Source organism: Silene latifolia, unplaced genomic scaffold (genome assembly GCF_048544455.1).
Source record: "Silene latifolia isolate original U9 population unplaced genomic scaffold, ASM4854445v1 scaffold_75, whole genome shotgun sequence".
NCBI lineage: Eukaryota > Viridiplantae > Streptophyta > Magnoliopsida > Caryophyllales > Caryophyllaceae > Silene > Silene latifolia.
Window position 1 is genome coordinate 5,096,269 of NW_027413661.1, and position 23,065 is coordinate 5,119,333.

The window sequence follows — 23,065 nt, forward strand, 5'->3', positions numbered from 1 at the left end:
AAGTTCCACAATTCTCACATATCCCACTTGGGATTGATGAAGATGCCGTCATGGCATTAACATGATGCTTTGGTGATTTTGAGGCTTCTTTAAGTCTAGCCATAGCTTTTTCAAATTTCAAATTGATGGTATCAATGTGAGCACTAAGTTGAGCACCCAATTGAGTAATGGAGTCCACTTCATGCTTTCCTCCTCTAGTAGCCTTTCGAGGTCTACTATATTGTGAGTTATGGACCGCCATTTCCTCAATCTTGTTCCAAGTTTGATTGTCATCAACTTCGGTGAACATTCCATTTGATCCCATGTTGAGGATGTTTCTTGAGTCTTCATAAAGACCGTTCCAAAATTGTTGTACCAAGAACCACTCGCTAAGTCCATGATGAGGACATGAGCGACAAATTCCCTTGAATCGCTCCCAAGCTTCATACAAAGATTCTTCATCTCTTTGCTTAAAGCCCGTAATTTGAGCTCTTAGCATGTTAGTCTTTTCCGGTGGATAGAACTTTTTGTAGAAAGCTAGAGCCAACTTCTTCCAAGAATCAATTCCGAGAGTAGCCTTATCAAGGCCTTTCAACCATTGTTTCGCGGTGCCAATTAGAGAAAAAGGAAATAAGACCCATCGAATTTGGTCTTGAGGTACACCAGTTTGAGAAATCGCATCACAATAGTCACAAAAAGTTTCCATATGAGAGTGAGGGTCTTCACTAGGCATCCCCCCAAATTGGCTTCTTTCGATTAATTGGATAAATGCAGATTTGGCAATAAAATTTCCGGTTAGATGTTGTGGTGTGGGGGTACCATTGGGTAGGTTCTCCTCGGTGGGTACGGAATGTGATGAAAACTTAGGCATTGTGGGTTGATTTTGTGTTGGATTTTGTGTTAGGTTCTCCTCACCTTCTCTTGCAAAAGGGTTGATGAACTCAATAGTGTTTGGTTGAATATCTACAACCTCACCAATACCTCTCAAAGTTCTCCTAGCAAGTCTTCTATTGTTTGTCAAAGTCCTTTCAATTTCGTGATCAAAGGGTAACAAGTTACCTTGTGATCTTCTAGTCATGCAAAATATCAAACAACTCGAAAATAATTAGAACAAACCTTGAGGAGTTTTACTTCCCCAAGGCAAAGAAAGACACAACTAATAACAATATAAGAAAATCTAAATCAAGTTAACACCGTCCCCGGCAACGGCGCCATTTTTGGTCCGTGTTCCCTTTTGAGGGTTTAGTTTTCAGTACTTGTCGTTAGGAGCACCTAGACCAAAACACAATTTATAACTTCACAAACAACTCTACAATTAGTAAAGAGGCAAGTAAAGGTCGGATCCCAAGGGACGGGAATTGAGATGAGATTTTCTATTGCAACTAGTGGTGTCTAAGGGTGTCACAATTTGGGGTTTGAAGTAGAAGATCACTAAACTAAATAGCAATGAAAGTAAACAAGCAAGATGATTAAAAAGGGATGTAAACAATTGATAAAAGGCACTAGGGTGTCATGGGGTCATAGGGGATTCATGGGAATTGATCATACAAACATATTCTCAAATTATAAGCAAGCAATTATTGTTGTGATGGGTCGAGTTGGTTTATATCTTACAATCCTAGGAAAGTTTGGGTCCCGGAGCTGAATCGATTAGATTGTACAACACCTACAAGTCGACTTAATCTTTCCTACTCAACTATATGCATGGTCTAATGAGACTCGAGTTGATTTATGTCTTACAAGTCTCATTGAAAAGATAGGTGATGGGTAAAAAATGCAAGGATTCATAGGCTCACATTTCATCAAATATAACATGTGCATAAGTTGAGATCACAACAAGTAAGCAAATAAAATATGAAAACATATTAAATTAAGCATGAATCATTCCCCATGTTGGTTTCCCCTAATTACCCATTAACCCTAGCTAAGGAAACTACTCACTCATTATCATGTTGAACATGCTAGCAAGGTTGTCAATCATACCAACAAAGTGAAACATGATGAATAAATGAAGATAATTAATAATAATTAAAAGGAATTAAGAGAATTATACCTACTAATGATTCCAATAATAAAGCACCGAATAATAGAAGTACTTGATGCGTGATTGGAAGGTTGTCAATCTCCCAATAATAACCCAAATAATCTTCAATTACCCAAAATAAAGGATGAACAAAAGAGAGATTAAGGAAATGAAACTTGTATTAAAACTTGATTAAATGTTGATTACAAGATTAAAGAGAGATTTGATTGATATTAACTACACTAAAGATTGCCTAGAAGAACATGCTCTTCTAATTAGACTAATGGGTATTTATAGTGGGGATTAGGTACATAAATTAGGGTTAACTAAGGGCTTAAATGACGATTAAGTCCTTGAGGAATCGCCGGTCTCTAGGGAGACTCCGGTCTCCCTTTCGCCGGTCTTAGAAAAAGATGCGCATCCTTCCTTGAAGCTTGTAGAAGACGAAAAGGCTGTTAGGGAATCCGGGCGTCCAGGGCACGGGACGGGCGGATTTTGGTGATTCTGGACGGGCGTCCAGAAGGGGAAGACGGGCGGATTGTGGGTGTTTTGGACGGGCGTCCAAAGGGGGAAGACGCTCGGATTGTGGGTGCTGGACGGGCGTCTTGTGGACAATCCGCTCGGATTATCTTACAGCTTCGTTCCTTCTTCTTTTCTTCCTTTTTCTTCATAGAATCCTTGAGGATTTCCTCGGGGATGCAAGGATCTTTTCTCATCATTGCCCATCTACTATAGTATGTACAAAGGCCTTCTAATCTTGTCTTCTCTTTGATGCTTGGTCATTGAATTCAATCAATTTAGCTTCATTTTGCCATGAAAATGCAAGGTTTGCACTCCTTTCCTGCCAAGGACACAAAACCTCTAAGAATATGCAAAACAAAGGACTAAAGACAATAAATGACCCAAATATGCACTAAAAAGCATGGGAACAAGGCTAATTCGGGGACTAAATGTGCTTAAATTATGGTCACATCAGGGTCGTGATGGGAATAGCTAGTCTTTCATTTCTTTTTGCCAAAGAGTTCTCGTAATCAGCATCAGTTTTACTCGATCGAGCATCAGTTCCCTTCGATCAAGTAACTTTCTCAACCTTTTCACTCGATCGAGCATCTGCAATCACTCGATCGAGAACCCCTTTTTCAACAGTGCTCGATCGAGCAACTTCCACAGCATTTTCCCTCGATCGACCAACTGAGATCATTCGATCGAGGACTTTTCTCGGATTCAGCATATTTTCGTCAAAGGGCGACCGTTCATGAGCAGCAACTTCAATTTCTGGGTCTGATTTATCACTTTGAATCGGCATTTTGTGTCCCTCATAGGAAATACCGCTCCTCAAATTTATCAGATTCACCGTCTCGTGATGTTTCTTATCAGGTTCGGATGCTAAATGGCCCGGCTGCCTCGAAGCTTGATTGGTAGCGAGTTGAGCTATTTGTGATTCAAGTGACTTGATAAAGGCATCTTTCTGTTGGTCACTTTTCTACAATTGAATAGTCAATGGCTGTATCATCGACTTCAACTCAACTACATCACTTATTGTTAGGTTCAAATACCTCTATTAGACTCTTCTAATGGTGATCTAAATAACTTGTTGATTTTGAACTAGTGGATCTAGTTGCATGCATACCAAAATAAAAGAGATAAATAGGAAAACAATGTTCCTTATAATGTTAAATGGTTCGAAATGGGCACAAGTAAGGTCTCCTACCTTCACTTGTTCTTGAGCTATGAATAATAGGATAATCCTCCAAAGTTTCAAGCTAGAAACTCGCCTTTCAATTGCACCCAAGACATTCCCATAACACTAATTTATATATTAACTAGGTATTATGAATTAGTAACCTTAAACTTGGATCTAATATTATTTTCATTACTACCATAGTATTTTTAGAGGTTTTATTAGATCTAGAAAAAAAATTATCTATAAAACAATTTTTATGAGAGCAGATAAGAGAGAGAGCATAAGAGTTGTTCATCTAAAGGAAAAATGAGAAAACAATCTTATGAAAAAGGGGAAGGGGGGTGCCGGTTTTGTCACTAGGGAAAGCAAGGCTACTCTTGCTTTTTGTCTTCTCAAAAAACTAGAGTAGGACCCTAGGGTTACGCATGCTATAACTGTCATCATGATGTCCTTAAGCATGCAATAAACTAATGACAAAAATATCACCCACTAACCCTTAGTCCCATTGGTTTTTATGCATAAAATGGACCTCCATTTTATCTTTGTAATTTGTCATTTGTAATATGTTGGACATGTGCATGTAACATGTCATTTGTAATATAAATGCATATTTAACTAATTAAATATCATTTCAAATTAAATAAATTACATTTAACAATTTAACAAGTAATTCACAATTTTATGTGTATAAAATGGGTCATATTAAATATAGTTAATATAATCTACAACATTTTGCAATTATTATTTACTAATTACTCTTATCTCAAATCTTTCATATACATTAATCAATTTTAGTAATATAACATATTAATGACTAAATTGAATCTTATTTAATCACATTACAATAAGATATAAAACTCTCTTTTATAAATAAAATTTGTTCAATTTAAGGAATTAATTAATCTGTATCAATATACAATTAATTAACTTTACAGTTTGGAAATCGTCCTATAGGTGTGACCTTAAGGGATCAACTGATCACCACCGTCAAACCACAGTAATGTCAAACTCTAGTTAGCCAATCATTACCTATTAATGTTGATCAGCTGACAATATAATTGAATCATCCCCTCCGTATTCTTATTATGAGATTTAATCATCTGATCGCACTATTGTTGAGGACACTTACTCCAACAATCTCCCACTTGTCTGAGATAAGTGTGCATCACCAATTCTCTTATCCTATTAAATCATCTCACACTCAATGCAAGGTGTCTTGCAGGTCGTACTTGCATTCGATCATATCTTGAGTGGTTTCCTCGATCTGGAGAGTAACTGTCTGACCGGAATTGCACCCAATTTTTCCAATTCGGTCGTTCGATCAAACGTAGATACCTTCCGAGCATGGCCACGCATTTGCAGTTCACTACTCCTCGAGTGGCCCTGAGATTTAGATAACCCTGACAAGGGGGTGGACAAATCTAATCGCACTATTCCCTTCGAATAGCTACAACTCATCATGGCCCAGAAGATGACCATTTGACCTCAGTTACGACAGTCGCAGAGCATAAATCAAAGTCACTCAGAAACTGTGCCACCTTGGGCGGACAGTCTCTCGTCAAAGAATTGACTCAAAACAATACTATAGTAACTCTCGCCATGACCAGGCTTTATAAAAATTACTAGAACTCTACAAGATGTCACTGCCCGACAGAGTGTCTCATACAGTCTGCCTATGTGATCGACTAGTCATCTCTTATGACTCTATGGCACTTGAACTTGCCATCAATTGCATCACACTCTAGTCACGTCGAGACGTCACCTCATATAAGCAACTAGGGGCCAATACTATGTTAATCCAGTTCACTTAAATAGGATTCAACATTATCTCGACAACCTATTTGGAAAAACAAAGTATTAAAGAAAAGAGTTTTGTATAAAACTCAAACGATGAATGCTTTATCACATATGTAAAATTGATACAATATCAGTTACTACAAAATCTATAATTCATTCTTAATTTTATATATAGTTGAACATCTCAATTCAATTGAAATGACATGACTTATCATGCTTAGCCTATGAAAAAAGCCTTGGTTAGCAAGTTTTAGCAATACATTGCACTTTCCCTAACCTTACTATATACTATTTCTCATTCTTATGAATAATCTTTTGAGTACGTGTCTAGATCCAATATGGACATGGGCTCTCTTGCCTTTGAATAACTCCCACTGTCCTCACAGTGTGTAGGGATAGGACCTTCGGTTATTGGAACGAACTACCATAATTCCTCCAATTCATAAAATCGAATCCTAGTATCATCCCTTCCTTCTTGCATATGTCATGATTGCAAGTGTACTCAATTTCCATTGTGTATATCTCATTGTTCAACTGCCTAGGATGTTTCAAGCAGATATCCTCCTTAAATAATATAGCCAAGATGGTTCTCTAACCATTCTTATGTGTTTAGAATATGGTTTTTGTGTAACTCCTTGCACATAAATCCATCTCAGTTCTGAATGCTTAGCTTCATACTTTTAGTACTTCCTGAGTACTAACTAATGAACTATGTGGCTATATAGAGACTTCTCTCAAAGATTCAATTCATAACTTCTCCTTATACTCCAAGTATACGAAGTTTAATAATGGTGATACATCTTAGCGTAATGAATTAATCCCGCAGCGGAAGCATGTAGATTCAATTTCTACATGTTCAATACCTTTGAACTTGTCAAGATTATTATTAACATAAGAATATTCATTTAATGCTAATATCCTCTTAGAACTATCTTTATAGGTCTGGATATCTTAGAGATATATTATTCTTCTCCTAAGTCTTCCATCATTCAAAATGATCAATATATCTCTTACACATAAGACTAGTAACACCATATTACTCCCACTAAACTCCATGTATAAACAGAACTACTTGATAATTCGAGAAAAGTTTTTCACATGATCAAAAACATACAATTAAACTTCTTGACTTTTACTTAATATTTCTTCTCAAGTTTGTATCCTACCTTAGGATAGTTGCGATTTACAAAACTCATGCAAGATGATTTTTAAAATCCAACTGTCAAATTATATCCGAATTCAATGAGGTGTTGTTGTTGCGTGCAAAACCCTTTATCACCAATCAACCAAGCTAAATAAACATCTTCATGTTTATGCTCACTTCGGACTATTGTGGAGTTGACACCAGATAAAGCATCTTAATAAGTTACAGGCTTGTTACTTTCAAAATAACATGACTCCTGTCCACTTTAGATTTTGAATAAATAATTACTGATTTTGCCAAGAAGGAACATCTTCTTACGTCTTATTCTCAGTTTGTGGCTCTTGAACATTTTCTCCCACTGTTTTTAAGAAATAATTATCTTTTCTTAATAGACAGCATCACGAGCCACAAACCCTTTGTTCTCGTGATCATGTAAGAAGAGAGAGCACATGTTTGCTATCGAAACAAGCTACAATTTAGGTACCATGCCTAACCATATCTCATATGAAAAGTAGATGATTGCTTTAATCATGTTTAATTTTAGTGGAAAATTTAAATGCTAGACAATTTTATAACAGAAACTACCTCCAGCTGTAATGTTAAGATTCAATCATATCATAATGAAAGTGAACTTGCGATACGATATCACACTCTTTTTGGTGCAGATAAAAGTCATCACTTTACTGTTCCCCATTTTAACAAAGTACTAATACTTTGGTTTTATAATATGTAGATTTTGACACTTTTTAAACATTCATTGAACTTATTCAAAGAATTTCTCTTCTTACCTCATTAAGTGGACATCAAGTATCTACCTAATTAGTTGGTAAAAGAGATGAAGAAGTAATAAACTTTTCTGATTGAAATTGTATTCGGCCATACACTTTAAAGTGTAGATTGGGCGAATATCTTGCTCTATTCATAATCCTTTTCCAGAAAAAGTCATGAATTAACTTGCTTTGAATACAAGATTCACATACACCACAAGATTCCCAATCAAATGGTTTGGGAGACTAGTCAAAACTAGTTTCTAAATATGATTTTTAATCGAGAATTGAGAAAGGATTGAGGTTACAAACTTGAGTCTTGTATATATGACATTTTATTTCTAGTTTGAATATAATTACCTTGATTTGTATGGTCTCACCATAAACTTAATCGTGGTATGTAAGGGCGCAGCGCTTGTTTTAATTGTATAAAAGAGAAACCCTTTGTGTTTTATACAAAAACTTGAATTATATTCTTATTTAGAGTTGGTGTACATCATAACAATTATTGAGGTACATTTCTAAATACAAAACTAAAATGAGTACACTATAACACTTATATGTCCATAGATGAAATGGCAACTACCCTAGTTCCATTCATGCAAATTATTGAACTTATTCTTGCTATTCATCACACGATAATGCCAAGTATTGTGATGAAATCCACAAATTCGTATAAAATACTCATGATGTGGTAATTGGCAAGAATGCAATGTCAATGTCATAGATATTGAAGGAGGAATATGTTGGATTCACACGACCAGCTTCCTTGATCTTTACTTATTGAGGTTTGTATCTATTTTAGTGTCTAACACCTTCTATTTTGAGCCTAGTTCTATCCTTAACAATTAAGATAGGTACTTACTTCTTATTGCTCTCACTCACTTCAAGAATTTCTACTTGATGAAGACTTATCTTCATTTAAATTCCTAGTTAATCCTTCAAAAGGATGAACTCTATTGTGGTATTTGGTTAATCAAAATTTCTAACAAATTAATTTACCAATTTAACATTGTCATGTTCTTAACAACTTAAATGCTTGATGACAAGTTTTTAGGTTGAGTAATAAGACTTTTGAACCATGGATGCATAGAAGAATATCATCAAAACATATTTTGACTAGTCATTACCTCTAGTCATATTTCTTCACAAGAATTCATACATAGGTATGTTAGGAATTTAAGATGCTAATCTTATATGACATAGGACAACTCTTATGGAGTTCTATGGAATAGAACGATTCCTATCGAGCTAGTCCACAAGCTTTGATACGGTTCCTTTTAGAAAGAGATTCTTTGTCGTTAGCAATAGTGGTTTAGTGGAGACTCGTGTTACAATGGAATGATATCGCATATAAGTAGGAGTAATGAAATAGAACAACATAAACAACGAAATAGTGGAAAAACTAACATTCATAGTAATATATGAAAACATTTTAGCATGTTTTAGCATTTATATAATGACCTCCACCCAATTATATAAATGATTCCGAGATCCAAATCCATATTAACTTGGGTACAGGAAAACCGACACATTCCTCATTAATATAACTCGGTGGGTTAACTCTTTAACCGATTCTATACTTAGAACTCTCGGTCGATGAAATTACGTTAATTTCATCTCTAGCCCCGGAACATAAGACTAGTCTTCATGTCCCGTTGAGTCCAACCAAATTTTGCGTGTAATCACGTTTTATTACCCCACTTACCCAATGATAAATGAAAGCACCCCGGGAAAACCGAACCAACCCCAAATGTCATGGGGAGTCATGGGTCCTACTATTTGGTAAGGCTTAATCTCAATTTTTAATAACGTGAGAGGTCGAGTCAATTTATTATCTATCAAATTTAAGTGAACTAAAACTTCGAACTTACGATAATTATAATTGACACGGTCGAATACTCGATATGATATACATGTGTTGTTTATGGCGATTTGGCAATGCATGCAAACATATAAAGGAAAAATGCAAAGCAATAAATAAATTTCCTAGTATGGCCTTCCTAAAATAGAAAATCTAATATTCTATTACATATTCGGAAACCAACTCCATTGGTTCCTTGAATCTTCAAAGTGGCACGCTTCCCAAGGACTTTGTCTTGATCGGAACGCCTTTCCGATTGGCACCGTCTTAAAGGAAGTCCGGAATTACAAATAATAATAAAATACATAGCTATTCCTATTATACATTTGTAATATAAAAAATTAATAAAAATAAAAGTGATACGAGATCACATTTAATTACAACCGAATCGGTAATTCCTTACATTACGGGTAATACCGATTAAAACTAAGGCCATACTAAGATAAATTACATAATTCAAAATTACATAAATAAAATATGACATTCATCTATAAAAAGGCCGCATTTATCTCTAATTTTACATAAAATCTGCAAAATATGCATGTGACATCATATTAAAATTTTATGGCATATTTCGAAGTTTAACTATTTTTAGTCATTTAACCTCCATTTATACCATTTTTATCACATAAAAATAATAAATCATGCAATATTAATCACATTAATACGAAATTTTACATACAATACATAAAATATGCATTTGAGGTCATACTAAAAAAAATCACGGCTAGTAGTGAAGTTTAACTATTTTTAGTAAATAAAAGTTCATTTTACTCAATAAAATGTAATTATTTCACTTATAATCATTAAAATATGCAATAATCATCCATAAATCATCAATATGACCTAAACACATTTTAGAACCAGAATATATTACATGCAAAAATTTTCGTGGCATAATCCTTATAAATCACAAAATATCTAGTTTTAATTAGGTTACATTTAACTTAGAAAAACCAAACCGATTATGCATGCAACACCAAAGCTCTGATGCCAATTGTAAGGTTCAAATACCCTATTATACTCTTCTAATGGTGATCTAAATAACTTGTTGATTTAGAACTAGTGGATCTAGTTGCATGCATAACAAAATAAAAGAGATAAAGAGGAAAACAATATTCCTTACAATGTTAAATGGTTCGAAATGGGCACAAGTAAGGTCTTCTACCTTCACTTGTTCTTGAGCTATGAATAATAGGATGATCCTCCAAAGTTTCAAGCTAGAAACTCTCCTTTCAATTGCACCCAAGACATTCCCATTACACTAATTCATATACTAACTAGGTATTATGAATTAGTAACCTTAAACTTGGATCTAATATTATTTTCATTACTACCATAGTATTTTTAGAGGTTTCATTAGATCTAGAACAAAAATTATCTATAAAATAATTTTTATGATAGAAGATAAGAGAGAAAGTATAAGAGTTGTTCTTCTAAAGGAAAAATGAGAAAACAATCTAATGAAAAGGGGGAAGGGGGTGCCGGTTTTGTCACTTAGGAAGGCAAGGCTACTCTTGCTTTTTGTCTTCTCAAAACACTAGGGTAGGACCCTAGGGTTAAGCATGCTATAAGTGTCACCATGATGTCCTAAAGCATGCAATAATCTAATGACAAAAATATCACCCACTAACCCTTAGTCCCATCGGTTTTTATGCATAAAATGGACCTCCATTTTATCTTTGTAATTTGTCATTTGTAATATGTTGTGATATGTGACATGTAACATGTCATTTGTAATATAAATGCATATTTAACTAATTAAATAACATTTCAAATTAAATAAATTATATTTAACAATTTAACAAGTAATTCACAATTACATGTGTATAAAATGGGTCACATTAAGTATAGTTAATATAATCTACAACATTTTGCAATTATTATTAACTAATTACTCTTATCTCAAATCTTTCATAAACATTAATCAATTTTAGTAATATAACATAATAATTACTAAATTGAATCTTATTTAATCACATTACAATAAGATATAAAACTCTCTCTTATAAATAAAATTTGTTCAATTTAAAGAATTAATTAATCTGTATCGATATATAATTAATTAACTTTACAGTTTGGGAATCGTCCTATAGGTGTGACCTTAAGGGATCAACTGATCACCACCGTCAAACAACAGTAATGTCAAACTCTAGTTAGCCAACCATTACCGATTAATGTTGATCAGTTGACAATATAATTGGATCATCCCCTCCGTATTCTTATTATGAGATTTAATCATGTGATCGCACTATTGTTGAGGACACTTACTCCAACAATTATGCCACTACAAGAGGCACCTTGTTAGGCGGTGGGAAAGATGGAGGCTTTTGAAAGACTTGCCGAGCTTTGTGAGGTGGTACATATGGTTGTTGCTGCAGTGGAGGTGTAGGATTCAGCACATTCTGACTTGTCCATCTCAAGTTAGGATGGACTCCCCCTTGATTATTGTAATAGGAGCCTCCTTACCTGTATTGTTGAAAGGCAAAAACCTGCTCCTTCTCAGCTAGACAGTCCACAGTAGTATGACCATCATTACTACCGCATCTCTCACATGAGACGGTCTCTTGTCTAGTCAACAAGTGAACCGTGTGTTGATTCCCCGTAGCCTGCAACTCAAGTTTATCAAATCTGGCGTTCATGGCTTCCGGCTGAGCCACCAATGCACTATCAATAGAAGAAACTGTTCTAATTCCCCCTCTAGGATTCCCATATTCAGCGCAATGGATAGCCATCTCCTCTATGATCCCCCAACCTTTGTCATCATCAATATTCTTTTGAAACGGACCATTGGATGCAGCATCCAAAATAGCACAGTGGTCGTCATACAACCCATTATATAATTGATTGCACAAGAACCACTGATCGAAACCGTGATGAGGGACGGACCGCACTAGTTTCTTGAACCGACCCCATGCCTCATACAAGTTCTCATCTGGAGTTTGCTTGAAACTTGTAATTTTTTCTCTCAATTGGTTAGTTCTCTGCGGAGGAAAGTACCTTTTGTAAAAGGCAAGGACTAAGGTCTCCCAGTTGGTATTCCCAGCTGCAGTTCTATCAAGATCAGTGAGCCACACTCGGGCTCCATCAGTCAGAGAGAAAGAAAATAGAACCTCCTTAATCTTATCATGTGTCACTCCCATAGTAGCAGGAATAGTAGAACAGTAATTTGTAAAGACCTCCATGTGGTTTGGCGGGTCCTCAACAGCTACTCCACGACACATATTTCTTTCGACCAGATAGATATAAGAAAGACGAATGTCGAATGTACTCCCATCTTCTGTTGCAAGGGTGAAACCTTTAGGAATAGAAGCAGTTGTTGGCTCGGAATGGCTAGCGATATTAGCCATCTTTACAGGTTTAGCTGCAGAAATAGAAGTGTCTTCACTTAAAGACTGGTCTTCTACAAAAATGAAGTGTTCAAGATCAGGGTCAAAAGTATTCAAGGCTTCCTTTTGACGATTCTTTCTCAACAAGCTCTGTCTATAGTGAAAAGTCCGCTCTGGTTCAGGATCAGCTGGTATTAATTCTGACCTGTTAGACCTGGGCATAAACAAAACTAGAGAAAATAAATAAGAACTGTCTCAAGGAATTAAAAATTCCCTGAGACTGAGACAAACAAAAATAAGCAGGTAAATAGGCTAATTGCCTCCCCGGCAACGACGCCAAAATTTGACACGGTTGTCGCAACCCTATCAAAAATAAACCAACTGGCTCAACTAATAAATATAGTAGAGGTAAGTCGGGTATCGTACTCCACGGGGAGGCTATTATATCTACCTGTTATCTAAGTCTATCACGGTAACAATTGGTTGTTTTGAATTTGATTTCTGATTAACTAAATGAGATTAAGGCAAGTGATAAAGAGCAATAAGAATAAAGAGAATTAAGTTGTGATAAAATAAAGAGAAGAATGCTAGGATATCGGTTCACCATGGTAATTAGCCAATTCAGTCATAAATAGCTCAGTCGGTCTAATGTGAGAAGGGTAAAGGAAAGGTCCTCTCGGTCCACTTTCTGCCCTAAAATACAACTAACTTAGCTCTCTCCCTCATTAGTGTAGTCTACTGTTCATAATAGGTCTGTTCATTCCAATCTCTCGGTCTAGGTCTAAATTTAACCAAATTAAATGATTTAGAAGTGTGCCCTCAACTAAACGATTACAATTATATTGTTATAAAACAGTTCTCACAATCATACCAACTAATCTATTTACAACATCATTTATTCACTACCATGGCTCCCCTAATCCTAACATAAAGATAATTAGCTACTCATACTTTTGATGAAACTAATAACAATGATAGATGAAATAGCAAGAGACATGATATAAATATTAAGACAATGAAATTGCATAAATTAACAACAACAATTAATTAAAAACAACGATTAAGAACAAGGATTAAAGGATGCAAAAGAGGATTAAATTGAATAAGGGAGAAAGAATGATTACAAAGTTCGAGATCCGGTAAAAGATCAAGAGCAACGTAGTAAGGAGAGATATCGTCTTAGCAGTAATTAAGAGCAAAAGTATCAGATTAAGAAGTGTTAAGAGGTTAAGAGATAAATCTAATCTAATTACGTCTTCACCTTATATAGGGAAGATATTTATTAACCAAAACTAATAAACAACTTAAGTCTAATAAGAGATAAAATCCCGTGTATACAGGAAAGTACTCGATCGAGTGACTTCAATCTCCTTGATCAAGTAAATCCTCAGCCAGAACTCTCGATCGAACAAGTAGGGTCTTCGATCGAGTAAACTCCAAATGCCTCATTTCGATCGAGTTCATCAAGGACTCGATCGACCACTTGTGACCACCAAAACCACTCGATCGAACAGAGAGACCAGCAAAAGTCTTCGATCGAGTACTCAGCTACTGAAACAGCTCATGTTCTTCCTTGGTTAGCTTCTGAGACTCCTTCACGCTTCTCGAGGCATAGTAATTCTGCTCAGAACCTTCCATCTCCATAAATACATGCTAAAAGGACTGAAAAGGGTACGGTTCCACTACTTTCGGGTCCGTTCCTGTAATTAAGGCAAACTGAACCAAAGTAGCCTATCCAGGGCATTTTGCAATACATAGCTATGAAAGTGACATGGAAATGCTGAGTTGATAATCGGACGGTTATGTAGAGTGCTAAGTTGTGATTGGCTCCAAAGGTATGGATGTCCTAATCTGAGAAGATGAATGGGTTGTTCAATTTAGGGACGTCCTGTAACACTCTCATTTAAACAGGAGCTTCTAGCAAGACATTCCTAATTAAATAAGACTATTACCATCTCAGTTACTTGAGGCAATGTATATCAAATAGAAACAAACCAAGTATTTTAAATAAAACTATAGATGTTATTACACTTATCCAAATAAAAACACAAGTCTTTATAAAATGACTCAACGAATAGTAATATTGTATCTCAACTAAAACCGTCTAACAACATGACAAACTAGGCGAGACTCGTCTAACTCCGCTTGGCAACTCAGCATCCCACCTCCTCTCAGCACACAACAACAGCAGCAACCAAATCTTTAATCATCTAAACATGTGTTATTATCTGCTCTTCATTCATCATAAATCATTGAATGGATCAACACAGGCCACTCCGGAAATAGGTGATAATTTACACAAAACAAAACACATTCAACTACATGTATGTTAAGTATAAATTCCCAGAAATAACAATTCATAATAATAAATAAATACTTCTGCAATGATCACAATAAGACAGTTTCACAATGTCAAACGACAACTTAGGCTCACGGCCTCCATTGCAACCGTGGTCACTACTCAAGGCCTCTAAACATGCACGTGACACTACTATGTCGTACTCATTATTGTTTCACACATGTTATCAGGATCACGGCGCTTCTACTTCTCTGTGCCTGGCCAACCAATTCTTCAGGCCCATGACTATAGGTATGTCTGGCCTGCCAATAACACATCAGGACCACAACCGCAATTGTGTCTGGCGTACCAATATCTCATAACAATGTTACCCTGTAGGCAACCAACACAATTTCACATATAATTACGTATGACTCACCATAATAAAAAAAATAGAAGTAACTCCAGCAACTCCTCATCACAAGATAAGCTCAGTATAAGACCGTGGCAACATAGTGTATTACCTAATAGCTCAGCATAACATCGCTTTCACATATTATACTACTCAAAGGCTCAGTATAACCATCATGTCAGCATAGTACTCTCATGTCAATACAAGGTAAATAGATATTTAACACAAGTTGAGTAGGAAAATCCTACCTTTCGCAATACTCCGATCACAAGCAATCAATTATGATTCTTCACAAATCCATCACCTACATAATATAATTATGTATAATTGCCACATTCTCAATTAGTTGACCATGCACATAACCTAGACTCATCATGAGTTAATAGGAATCTCAACTTTAAGAACATATTCGACTTTTCGTGATTTTCCAAAACCGGACAGGCTTGCTATAAAATGTTTAACTAATTCCATAAAAATCCAATTGTTGCAAGGCTTATTGGGTTGGAACCCCATGAATCTTAGATCCAACTCTTATCTAAAGTATTTTTTCTAAATTCCAACTTATCAAGGTTTCCAGATCAATTTCCAAAAGCTGGCAGAGTCCGTCGCACAAAAAGTAAAGGTTCATAAAACAGGTTTAAAACATCATTTTTGAGAAATTACAAATCCTATGATCATTTTTAAAACAGTTGTTGATCAATCAAAAGTTAAAGTTATTCGTTCCACTACGCCAAATCTGGCAATCAATAAGGAGCGTATCACAACGGTTTAATGCATTTAATAACGACACTTAGATTACCGTTTTCAAAATATTGACGGAAACCTAGATCGCGCTAATAGGAATTATGGTTTCCCGCGAAAACCGTTGTTATTATAATTTGACAACAGCTAATTAACAAACCGTTGTCAAAAAATTTTAACGGTTTCCAAAAACTCGTTATAGTATAACTCTTATCAACGATTGTTAGAAAACGTTACCAGTTTAAGATATCGGCATTTCGAAAACCGTTACTAAATTAACACCGGCAACGGTTTTTGTTGTCGGTTGTTATGTTATTGTTACGGATTCTTTGTAACCGTTATTATTGTCTATTATGAGATAACGGTGTTTCAATTTAACCGTTGTCAGTATTTGATTAGATTTTTCAATTTGATTACTGTATTCAAAACTGAACTTTGATAAATATTCAATTTGACCAATAATATTCAATTTGACCAAAATAATTCAATAAATATGTCTTCATAATGTTTTAGGTCAAATTCTAAATTATCAAACATTTACTCTCTAATTTCTTTCTAAATATCTCTCTAAAAAAAATATGGCTGGTGAGCTACAATCACGTTCTCGTTACGCACAACCTTTTACTTGGATTCTCCATAATCTCCCGGTTCATTATGGTGTGAATGGAAAAGGGTTTAAACCCTAATTTAGGGTGGTTGACGGAAATGCTTCATAACTCCGGTTTCACCGCGGTTAAAAAAGTATACCATGTGTCTGCAAACAGCAAGGTTTTGTAGGCTTCGCTTTTATCGTGTTTGGCGAAGCCAACTGCCATGATAGTTTTCGTTAGGTAAGAAAATTAGGGGCTAGATTTGCGGGGGAAGATGCGGGTAAAGAGGACTTCTATTCGGATGATAAACAACAAGGCCCTTATCTATGGGTTGCGACCCATCTTGATCATCATCTGCTGAAACATTGCAGGAAGCATCACATTTTTGCCACCGTGCCTATGTCATGGGAGAGAGAGGTCATTCCATCTGCGCTTCCCGGTGATAATGAAGGGCCGATCTACGACTTGCTCTATACCGAAATTCATAATGAGTATCCTAATACTTCATCAGATTCTAATAATTAACTCTTTAATTATTATCTGGTATTATAAGTTGTATTTGGATTATGGTGGTGGTTTGAATTAAAGTTTAATTATTTATGTTTTTTATTACGTTTTTTGATACCCCCATCCTCTGGAATTCAGAGACAATATCACCACAAAAATATCAAACTTTTATTATAATGACTTAGGTTTTTAGGAGTACATTAAAATATCAAGCTAAAGAAAAAAACTCGCGTAAAACAAGCGTTGACAAACGTGAAAAAGCAAATGTGTAGTGTGGAGTTGAATGGAGGGATTATGTTTTTTCTTACCCCATCCTCTGGAATTCAGAGACAATATCACCATATATGTCTCTTTCACCTTCAGCCCAATCCACACAGTCGTTTTTCCATTGCAACGGCACTGTCCCCTGCTCGGCAATGCGACCTTGGCGGTTCAGGATCGGAAGTAGTAGGAGACGGTCAGATTCATTCGCAACCCATAAATATGGGCCTATACGCTGTTCATCCTGATCAAACCAGAGTCTCGAAGAGTCATTGTTATAGAATGCCCGCTCAAGTTTGCGAGCCTGACGAAAGCATTCCCGCTCCTCACCCCCGCCAAACTCGATGAGGGCACACCGCCCGAAGCCATGATGCCCATCATTGTCAGGGTAAATAGTTTGAACCAAATCCAATCCGGCTAACCGAATCAAACCTATTAACCAGTCAAGCCTATACGAGAGTATAGCCTTTCCATGCCTGTCCTCTGTATACGGGAGATTGTGAATGATGCACGTAAAGGTTTAGCATACATAAATCTACTTGGGGGCCCTATAAGAGGTTCATATGATGCTTCATCATCATCATCAGCGGATGAATAATATGAACCACTGTAAGTTGATGAAGTTTACGACATAATCGATGTGGAAAATTAATGGAGGACTTAACAAGTTAAGAATTGGAAAGTGCAAACGGTATAAGTTAAGATTGTGAAAATTATAATTCTACTTATAATGAGTTTGGGTTGTATTGGAAACGGTATAATAAGATAGTAAGAATTGGAACCGGTATAATAATAAGATAAGAATTGGAAACTTAACAAGTTATGAATTGGAAAGTGGAAACGGTAAAAGCTAAATAAGAATCGGTCCAATTACTTAACAAGAAACACAACGGTTATCAAAAAACCGTTGTCCAATTAGTAAAAACACAACGGTGCAATTACTTAACAAGACTAATGCATGCCTTGTAATTTTTACTTTTTCTGATTCAAAGTTGCAGTATTGCGTGTTTGACCATATGTATAACATAAAATGATAACGGTTCTTTGTTAAGTCGTTATCATATTTCACATATCAACAACGGTTGGACATTATACATTTTAAAAAAAAAATTATTTATTTATCTGTGATTTTCTAGCGTTTGTGATTTGACTAATGCATGCCATGTAATTTTTTACTTTTTCTGATTCAAAGTTGCAGTATTGATTCTTTGACCGTATAACACAAAAAGATAACGGTTCTTTGTTAAGCCGTTATCATATTTCATATATCAACAACGGTTGTTTTTAAATTCGTTGTCATATTACACCAATAAACAATGGTTTTTCTTATAACCGTTTTAAATACAGATCCAAAACTGAAAAGTTTATGGTTTTACCAATGCATGCCCTATTATTATTGGTTGTTTGACCATTATTCACCTCATGCATGCATGAATGCACAATTAATACAAGTTTGAATGTAAGGTATGGATGAAATTAATCTAATTAATTATAGCTTTATTATACTACTATAAATAGCATCACATTTGCAGTAACAATAAGAATCACTTTATTATTACTAACCTTTCTACTTCACTTTTTTTAATAATCTACATATACATACATATAATAATATAATAATTAAAAGAATGGCGTCGTCTTCTTCATCATCTGCAGTCGCACCTTCTCAGCAATCGGTAACCTGCTATATCAACCCGATTACGTGCATAATTCACAACCTCCCAGTCATACGCGATTTTGCTGGGAAGCGAGCTTCTAAGTCTCTTAACCCATTAAGGGACATCCTCATTGAGAATGGGTTTTCAAATGTTAGGGCAATCCACCCGACTTGGAATTCTGGTCGTGGATTTCTTGGATATGCTCTGATCGTGTTTCGAGGGGATGGTCTTGACGATTTTCGCCAAGCAAAACAACTCGCTGCAAGGTATGCATCACGTGACAAACAAAGAGAAAAAGTGACTATTATGACGGCGACCCTAAGGATCGTTATGTACACGCTGGGCCTTACTTATGGGTTGCCACCGATGAGGACACTCATCTGATGAGAAAGTTCATACCGTACAGTTTTATTAATGTACTGCAATCATGGGAAGACGAAGAAGTGCCTCATTTAGATCACCGTCGAGATGTCGATGTAGTAAGCTTGATTTATAATCAAGTTTATCCTCAGTATCCATCTCCTCGTCAAACTCCTGTTAGGGTGTTTGATTAATTAATTTACTAATTAGCTAGCTGTTTGTTTTTGTCGTTTTTATTTTTTATTGTGTTTCTTTTTTTTTCCTTGTTGTACTGTTTTTTTTTTTTTATTTCGTCATTGTATAATATGCTCGTTTTAATATATAGTTCTACTCTTTACATGCATCTTGAATATAAACACCTCTAAAAATGAAAACGGTAGTGCATAAAAACCGTGTTAGATCATAGACACCTCTAAAAATAAATGGAAATTCGATGATATTAATAAGATAATTACAACGGTTCTTATAAAAACCGTGTTAAATTATGCAATTGCTGAATAACATTATTTTAAATAACCTTTTTTCTTTCTTTCTTTATTTCTTCATCTCTCTCTCTCTCTCTCTCTCTCTCTCTCTCTCTCTCTCTCTCTCTCTCTCTCTCTCTCTCTCTCTCTCTCTCTCTCTCTCTCTCTCTCTCTCTTATTACTCAAATTATGTCAAGTGGTAGCTCTTCTTCTTCATCTATTTCAACAGGGACATGTAATTGCTCAGTTCCGGCAGCATTGCGGACTTCTTGGACTTTGCAAAATCCGGGAAGAAAGTTTCTTACTTGCAAATTCTATAATCCCGAGACTAAAATGCGTGGATGCAATTCCTTTAAGTGGGTTGATGAACCAATGACTGAGTGGCAGGGGAAGGTTATAAACAGGTTAGTGAATGAGAAAAAGAGCATGGATATCGAGATTACTCAAGTGAGAAGTATACTATATCAATTTGAAGAATCGAAGCGGAGAAATGACAGTGAAATATTGAAGGCAAAAGAAGAATGTAAGAAGTTAACCATGGATATCATAGAACTCAAAAATAATGAGGCATGGCTTAAGTTAATTGTCAAATTTGTTCTTCTAATTGTTATTTACCTAGTTTATTATGTACGGTGGTAGTTTGTACTCTTTATGTGTAAACTTATAATCCTTTAAATTAATGGAAATATAAGCAAGATTTTCTAAGAAACATATTGTAATTAGCTGGCATATACCAAATGATGCTTTATTTCTTGCAGTAAAATCAAACACAATGAAATATAAAATAAAAGGGTTATACCCAAACCGTTGTTAAGGACGTATACAGTTATAACGATTTAGGCTGTTGTTATGTATATAAAAATGATGCTTTATTTCTTGGCGGGAAAATCAAACAACGTGAAAATATTACAGACAACGGTAATTTCTGAACCGTTGTAGATAGTACGAATCAATTACGGTTTCAAACAAAATCGTAGTCTGTTTGGAAACAAAATATAACGGTTTTTCTTATACCGTGCTTATTACTTTCCAATAAACAAGGTCTTGCAAGTGTTGTATTATTCACACATAATATACTTTCAACTTCCCCTCCCCCACATAATATTCTCAAACATTGAGATTCCCCTCTACCACTAGCCTACCCATCGCCGTCGCAATCATCGTCATCGCCGCCATTGCCGGCGCCAGATCAATTCGGATTCTCCTCTTTAAAGAAGTAATAAACGTTCCTCTCGGTACATTTATTTGTTTTTCTAAGTAAGCATTGTTATTATTTGTTTATTAATTTCTGCTTTAGATATGGTCTAAAAGCGTAAAATAAACGATGGAAATGCGTCAGGCGACGACTCAGGTGATGAGAATAATTTGCAACACACTTCGGGTTGAATGCGACATAGAGTTTCCCTAGAAGCAATAAATTCAAAGATACCTAATCCTTTACAATGGGATAACGATACGGGGCTGCCATATGGTGAGTATGTTGTGTATTTTGCGAGTTGGATTGGTTGTTGTGTAAGACAGTATGTGCCTCTCGGTACGCCGCGTATCAGTGAACTGAGTAAAATACGGAACACCATGCTAATAAGCAGAATAAAAGTATGTATATACAATAATAAATATTTTTGCTGAAATTAATTTACTACTTGATATGTGTATTAGCCGAAACACTTGCACCAACTATGCTCATCATATACGCAGTTAGCTTACGTTGTCCCCGAAAAGTATGATAAGTACCTAAAAACAAAGATAGGGGAAGCCCTCAGTTCTTGGAAGTTAAAGATGGCTGAGAACCACTTGTTCAACAAGGAAACCGGGGAGATGAACAAGAACCCACCAACAAAGAAGTATCCGTATGTCAGTCAAGACCATTGGGATAGTTATATCGCTTATAGGCAGTCTGACAAGTTTAAGGTAACTTAATAATAATAATAAGTAAAGAAGTATACTTAGTTTAGTGTTTGGTCATGCTTACATTTCTTGATACAATTTATTTGATGAAGACTATGAGTGAGAGGAACAAGGCGAACATTTCAAAGAAAAAGACCATCTTTTACGGCTCCCGAGGTGGCTATAGATTGATTAAGAAGAAACTTGTAAGTACATAATTCTTATAGTATTAGACTATTAGGTGTTTTAGTCGGATGCTATATGTTCATCGTAATCATACATATTTTGAGAGGATATCAATGTGATGAATGAATTGTAGGCAAAGCTTAGAAAATTCAGTCATCATGACGCTTGGGTGGAAGGTCACACTCCTAAGAATGGAAAGACGTAAACTGAATATGACAAGGACATCAAAGAGAAAATTGTAAGTTTGAATAAATATGTCACTCCTACCACTGGTAGTCGGAGTTATATAATTGTGTGTTGCTTAATGGTTTTATGTGTATGTAGAGGATCTGTGAGAAGGAGGTACAGGAAGGAAAATGGAAGCATGAAGGACGTGATGACATTTTCGCTAGGGCAATCGGTAAAGCAGAGCATCCAGGTCGTGTGAGAGAGGTATCGACGCATGTTGGTATCAGTAAGTATTTTCGGAACACTACTCGAAGTGGTGATGATTCCAAGAAGGTAATCTATAAATACTGTATTTGAACCAACATAATTTATAATTATATATGCTGACATTAATCCTACTACACAGCTACATAAAATAGCCAGGTTGATGATGAGAATGTTGGAAACGGGGGAAAAGCCATCAGAAAAAGAGTTGGATATGGTTCAAGAAGTCATAAAGGAAGCAGATGAGGTGGAGAAGGAGGAGGAGGAGGAGGAGGAGGAGGAGGATGAGTAGGAGGAGGAGAAGGAGGTAATAATATTTATGTCTTATATATATACAATGTGTTATATGATTTGGAAAATCAGTACGGGTTATATGGACAAGTGTTAATGTACAGAAGGAAGCCGAGGAGGACATGGCAAGGGAGAAGGAAATGGCAAAGGAGACTCAGGTGGGAGCCGAGGATCGATATCAGGCAGTTGAAGAAGAAGAGGAAGCCAGTAAGGCAGTGACACAGGAAGAGATTGAGGTAGTTGATGATCAGACGTTCTTCTCTACACCGAAAAAGGTAATAGCTGCTAGTTTATAATTATTCATCTCAGTACACATTTTTTACTTATGAAATTTATTAAAGGTAGTGAATGTATGTGTACTAATTGATTAAAGCTGTCGTGAAGGGCGATTGCAAGGTGCCTTGTCATTTG

The 23,065-nt window shown here is 35.7% G+C and overlaps 1 non-coding gene across 1 annotated transcript; it reads left to right on the forward strand.

Annotated features, from left to right (window-relative positions):
• The first annotated feature begins 371 nt into the window (after nt 1–371).
• Nucleotides 372–478, forward strand: LOC141640298 (small nucleolar RNA R71). Its single transcript, XR_012542931.1, has one exon. It is a non-coding gene; the product is annotated as a small nucleolar RNA R71 (small nucleolar RNA).
• Nucleotides 479–23,065: the final 22,587 nt, after the last annotated feature.